This window comes from Pongo pygmaeus, chromosome 2 (assembly GCF_028885625.2).
Source record: "Pongo pygmaeus isolate AG05252 chromosome 2, NHGRI_mPonPyg2-v2.0_pri, whole genome shotgun sequence".
In the NCBI taxonomy this organism is placed as follows: Eukaryota; Metazoa; Chordata; class Mammalia; order Primates; family Hominidae; genus Pongo; species Pongo pygmaeus.
Genome location: NC_085930.1, coordinates 148,209,060 through 148,215,412, shown reverse-complemented (window position 1 = coordinate 148,215,412; position 6,353 = coordinate 148,209,060).

Here is a 6,353-nt window from a genome sequence, read left to right as displayed (position 1 = left end):
GTGCTCACTTTTTCTCCAGGGCTTCTGAGGCCAGCTTCTCCTAGTGCCACCCATGGGCAGAGTGGATGAATTCAGCCACATGTCCTGAAATTGCACCTGTGTTTCTCTCCAGAGGCACAGGCTTAGGTCTAGAATGGGAGGTGGGAGAGTAGCCTGACATTCAATCATTTGTGTATCAAGTAGCTACCATGTTATGTATCTAATTGTGGCCAAAGTATAGTGAGTGCCACAAAAGCAGGAGAAGATACCTTCCACCCTAGAGATCCAACCAACAGAGAATGTCTATATAACTGCACAGTACACCAAGGAGATGCTTCATCATTATTTGTGAATGAAATGGAACTGGACAGAATTTTAAGCCCAAAGCATAAAATTACTTAAACATAAGTAACTACCTATTGGATTTAATTTCAGAGATGTCATGAGATGTCACCACCGTCAGACCATCCACCCCATCTACGGGCTGGTATCAGCCCTTTCTTTTCACTGTTATAGATGAAGCAGAACTTGCAATACCCCCTGAAAGAGACAGAGCAGCCTCATGTTCACACTGAAGTGTAGGAGATTGCTAGCTGCACCTTTGCATAAAGAAACACAAACAGGAGGAGTGAGGATGTGAGAGATCATGGATAGGGAAAACAACTGGAAAAGGGAAGACACATGGAGGACCCCCTTCGTGAATCTGACAATCCGCCCAGACTATGCCCTACTCCTTGACAAGAGTTAGGAGTCAGACCAGCTGAGTAAAAATCCCAACTTCAGCACTCACAGGGCAACACCACACTCCTCTGGACTTCACTTCTCCAGTCAGAAAACCACAAAAAGAACCTGCCTCACCTCCTGCACAGGTGGGTTGTGAAACTTGTAACCTGCAAAGCACTAGACCAGTAGTTCTCAGACCTGGCTAAATGTTAGAACCACTTGGAGAGTTTTCAAAATTCCATACGCACAGGCTGTTCCCTACAACCAATTACATCTAAATGTTTCAAAATACCAGGCATACTATGTTGTTTGCTTATTTTTTGAGACAGGGTCTTATTCCACTGCCCAGGCTGGAATGCAGTGGCACGATCTTGACTCGCTGCAACTTCCATCTCCTAGGCTCAAGCAATCCTCCTGCCTCAGCCTCCCAAGTAGCTGGGACTACAGGTGTGTGCCATGATGCCTGGCTAATTTTTGTATTTTTTGTATCGATGGGGTTTCACCATGTTGCCCAGGCTGGTCTTGAACTCCTGGGCTCAAGCAGTCCTCCTGCTTCAGCCTTCCAGAATGCTGGGATTACAGGTGTAAGCCTTTGCACCAGCCATTACCTATGTTTTTAAGGTTCCCCCGGGTGATTTTAATATGCAACTGAAGTTGAAAACTGGTGCCCTAGACCAGTTTCAGGGTTCTCAACTGGGGGGTCATTCAGTGCTCATTCCACCCCCAGCTTTAGAGATATTTAGCAATATCATCTGGAGACATACTTTATTTCACAACTTGGGTGCAGGGCACTATTAGCATCTCTTGGTTAGTGGCTACAGATACTGCTAAACATCCTATTATGCACAGGAAAGCTCTCACAACAAATAATTATCCCACCCAAAATGTCAATAGTCACGACATTGAGAAACCCTGCCTCGCACAAATGTAAGAAATGCTTTTTTTATTACAGGAATCATTTCCCTAGCCTAGACAAGGAAATGAAAACCCAGAATTGCATAATATTCTGTAGACCCCTGCACCATTGTGGCTCTGGTCTCTGGCCCTGAGTTGGAAAACTCAAAGGTAAAGAGTCTTATAAAAACCATTCATTCATCACACACATATTTAATGAAGATCTATTATGTGCCAGGCACTGATCTTGGGCATGCAGAAATGTTTGAAACACCACAAGTTCCCATCCCATCCCAGGTATTGCAAATTCCATCACACCTCCACCCTCAATGCATAAAAGCCTCACCCAACAGTTAAGTTCTGATGGAGGACTCAAAAGTACGGCCTTGTTAGCCTAAGTGTGCATGGAATGTAGGAGTTGTGGCCCTACCTTCAGGAACCTCTGGTCTCGTGGGAAGATTCAGTCCCACACTGATTGAACAGCTCGAATACTGGGATTGATCTTAGTGGGCAGTGGGGAGCCACAGGAGGTTTTTGAGCAGGAGAGTGACATGATCATCCTCTCAGCAGAATTAATCAGGCAGCCATTCTCTCAATAGTAAGAAAAAAAAGAGAGTGAAGAATACCAGTTAGCACAGGACAGTCACATTTAATTCGAAATTCACTTCATATGAGATTAATCTTCCCAATAAAATATATGTAAAGTAAGAGGAATGTTTCCTATTTTACATAAATCTATAACCACAGAAACAGACTTTTGGCTTTAATGCTGCTTTTCATTTTCTCAGCACTATCCAAAATTTGCAGAGGGCTTGCTCCTAAGTTGGCAGCAGCATGCATCACGGGGGTCATTCAGGCTTCTTGGTGGCGTGTTAGCACCTCTCACCTCTGGTCCAAAGCTATTGATGTTCACTCCATTTTTGGAACACTACTGCAAGTTCCACCACTTAACCAGCACTTGGATGCCATTGTTACAGGATATAAAAAAAGATTTTCAATTCTAACAGCACCTGATAACATAACCGGGCATTAATAAAGAAATCACTCTGTGAATTTCCAAAGCATGGCTGTGATGCCCACAAGGACTGACAAAGGATGGAAGTTGTGTATTTATCAATTTACCTGGTACCTCTAGGCTGTGGAAGTAGAGTTAACCACATCTGACAACTCCCTGGGCCTGCCACCTTGAAAAGTACAGCATTTTTGACATTTTTGAACTGAAAGTTACAATATTTCAAAACATACTCTGAGTCTTTATTTTGTATTTATTTATTTTGAGACAGAGTCTCATGTCGCCCAGGCTGGAGTGCAGTGGTGATCTTGGCTCACTGCAACCTCCGCCTCCCGGGTTCAAGCAATTTTCCTGCCTCAGCCTCCCGAGTAGCTGGGATTACAGGCGTGTGCCACCATGCCCAGCTAATTTTTGTATTTTTTATAGAGACGGGGTTTTGCCATGTTGGCCAGGCTAGTCTCAAATTCCTGGCCTCAAGTAATCTGCCTGCCTCGGCCTCCCAAAGTGCTGGGATTACAGACGGGAGCCACCGTGCCTGGCCTCTGAATCTTTATTAATATATATACATTACATAACTTCAAGTTTTAAAAAAGTAGGACTGTCATGTGAAGTAACTCCAGCAGGATGCACTGAAGCTGAGCCCAGTGCAGTAGCAGGCCCTCAATGAGGAAAGGCAGAGTGTGAAGTGGTTGAGTGTCCAAGCTCTGGAGGCACAGGGCCGGGGTTAAAATCCCAGCTCTGCCACTTCCTAGTTCTGTGAAGTTAAGGGAAGTCATGCAAACTCTGTGTGCCTCAGTTTATTCATCTGTAAATTGAGGCTAACTACCCCTCATAGATGTTTTGTAAGGTTTAAATGAATCTAATACATGTAAGCAACTTAGAGTAGATATATTTTATTTGCAAAGAGATTTGAACAGTGTCTGGCATATAACAAGCTGATTTACATGTGGGTTTTTTGTTTTTTTCTTTTTTAAACGGGCCTGAGAGGCACTTGAGGGGTGGAATCCACATGACTTTTTGCTCACAGGGCATGGATAGAAACTGAAACCCAGGGAGAGCCAGGGAAGCATTTAACAGAAATTGAGGAGGGAGATTAGTGGGTAGCCTGGCTAGGGCGGGAAGCCCCCAGACACCGTCTCAGTCGCAAGGAGAGGGGGCTAGGACAGGGCCTTTTTTTACCTCCTGAGGATGCAAACCCAACTGCAGGTTGTCTGCTACCCCTCTCTCTACACACACACACAAGATACTAGTCAGGACATTGGAGCTTCTGATGCACAGACACCGTGACCCGAAATCACAGAACTGGTGGGAAGACAGACTTCAGACCCTAAACTCCCAAGACTCCTAAAATATTCCCTGGGCAACCTCTAAAATCTTTCCACAAGAAAAACATGACAAATTGAACCCCAAGGGCCTCTCTGGAAGCCCTAATGTATAACCTCTGTCTCAATTAACTAGGGCATGACTATTGCTCCTTTCAGGAGCAAATTAAACAGCTCAACGCTGCAGTTGCACCTGTGTAACTCTCCTAGATGTTCCTATCCATGCCAACACTGCCGGGAGCAATTTCCCATGCCACCTCACCCCCCACCTGCAGATCTGGGTCTCTCTCAAGCCTGAGTCCCCGGGGGCTTCTCCTCTTCCTCAGCCTGGCCCCACATCCCACTCTGAGCTGAAGACCTACAGGACTGAGTCAACTTAGGTAGCAGGGACTTGCTAATCATCCACTTCACCAGAATGGGCTTCCCTCTCCAAGGAAGTTGGGACAAGGATAGGGATGGTTGTTCCCTTGTTTAAATATATATATATATATATATATATATATATATATATATATATATATATATTTGATTAACTGAGAGGGACACTTAACAATGACATTTCCTATCCCCCCTTCAATTATCAAAATAAACCCTACCAGTCCTTCAGAGACAAGTTAGGGGTCCTCCTCCCCCCGACCACCAACAGCCCACAAGATCCCCCTTGTTTGAGCGCTGAGCCTCTCAAAGGTGATCCTGGCCACTTCTACTTTCTGAAACAGGTGCCCCCAATAAAGAAATACTAGATCAGAATTACAAAAGTTGCAGATCATTTTAAGTAATTACATATAGCAAATTAAATACAATGTAACATAATTAGGTGGTGCTAGTTCCAAGGTAAGTATGGGACTTATAAAATTTATGAATTCATAGTGTATCTGGGGCAGTCTGGTCCAATCATCATGCACAGTTTGCAGGCGGAGAACAACTTCATTCTGTCCCATCGCTGTCTCTCTTCAACCTTTGTGGGTAATTTCATTTGGAGATAATATCAAAAGTTGCAAGTCTTTCATGAATGTGATATCTGGGCCAAATAGTCCCTGCCTTCAACACTGTGTTCCCCATTGGAGGCCCTGTTTGAGTTCCTAACATTTAACTCAGTCTTACCATCTTAGACACATCTAGTAGTCATTGGTCTTGTTTGTGGCTGGCTGCCCACCATCTTGTGAACAACTCTCCCGTGTTTGGGGAATTTCCTTCCACCCAGCTAGGAATTCCATCTCTCCTAGGTATTAACAGCAGGATGAACTCACTTTTTCAGCTGATCTTGCAACCACACTTCAGGCATAAGGCTGAGGTTCCCCTAATTAGATGCACCCCAGTGAAGAAATTTGGAAAGAGAGCCATGTGAGGCAGGTGGATTATATGGATTTGATCCTTTGGAAATGGTGGCAGCAGAGGAATGGCTTTGGGACAGCACCAGTGGTGGAGTTTCTGGTTCCTGCTGTCCAGTGTCATGGGCATTATCTACTCTGGCGGTGGACACTGAGTAGTACTGCAGTGTAGATTGTGTATTGCTCCCTGATGCATAGCCTTTAGGCTTGATCCTAGAGATTTGTGGGATACCTAAATTCTGTAATTCCTTTTCCACTTGAGCTAGAGTGGGTTCTGTTTGCAATAAAGTACACTGACTGCCACACCTTTTGATGAGTATCTGCCTATCTCATAACCCTCTCCTCTTCCCTGAGACCAGCCCCTCATACCCATGGTGCCAGGCAGGAGAGGAAGCTGCTGCCATGTCTGTTCTTTCCAGCCTGGCCCACAGCCATAGCTGATTGGACCAGGTTAGATAGACACCTGACTCATGACAGCCAAACAGCTCTCCCCTGGAAATCTGAAATCAGGATTCAGAGATGCTGGTGAGTCTCTGTTCTTGCTCAAATTGAGGATCTGGAGCCTGAGCTTTGGTGGGGCATGAGGGGAAAGGAGTGTTCTGTTGACCTGTGTATACCAAGGCAGAGAAGGCTGGTCTGCAGAGAGAAAAATAAAGCAAACATGCAGAGAGAAGCCTGGGATGGCAGTTTCCATGTTCCTGGTGGCTTTTTAGATTGTGGACACAATAATCCTTTGTCAGGCCAAGTGACACTTCCCACTGGAAGACCTTAAGACTTACTCCTATAGCTTCATATCACATTTCTCTTTCAGGCTTAAGCCAGTAGAATTTTGTTACTTTAAACTACAAGAATATTTTCTAAAATAGCCACTAATTTGGTAATTATCACGTACCTCTTGAGATTTCCCAAGATGGTTGTCTTGTATTGCTATTTGTTTCTATAATGTTTATATAAATATAATATTATATATAATATACACTTATACTTTTTATTATATGAGTCTTATACATATAATAGCTCTGTTTTATATATAATCATGCGAGTTTGTGGGGTGGGGAGGCTACACTTAGCATATCTCTGCCATACATACCC